Source organism: Condylura cristata, unplaced genomic scaffold (assembly GCF_000260355.1).
Source record: "Condylura cristata isolate star-nosed mole 26May11 unplaced genomic scaffold, ConCri1.0 scaffold00004, whole genome shotgun sequence".
In the NCBI taxonomy this organism is placed as follows: domain Eukaryota; kingdom Metazoa; phylum Chordata; class Mammalia; order Eulipotyphla; family Talpidae; genus Condylura; species Condylura cristata.
This window is the reverse complement of record NW_004567105.1, coordinates 44,092,613-44,092,974: the sequence shown is the minus strand read 5'-3', so window position 1 is coordinate 44,092,974 and position 362 is coordinate 44,092,613.

Sequence of the window (362 nt, the reverse complement as noted above, 5' to 3'; positions counted from 1 at the left end):
CTTTTTTTTTTTTTAAGATTTATTTATTCTTATAGAACTGGGGTACAGGCCAGAGATGCAGAGGGTGAGAGGATTCATCAGGAACAGAGTGGGGAGCAGAACAGGCAGATTGACGAAGTACACTGCTGAAGGGAGCAGCAGGCAGGTCAGGAGAGGTCTGCCCGCGCCATGTGGATCTCCTCCGGGGCAGGTGGGGATCAAACTCATGCAGAAGTGGCTTAAGCTTCTTAGTGCAGTGCTTTACCCGCTGCGCGACCAGGGAGGGCCCAATAATGACCATTTTAATAAAAATGGTTAAAATGGATACAGTAACTATATTAAGATTTATTTGGGGAAAATGTAAACTATTAAATACCCAGCCC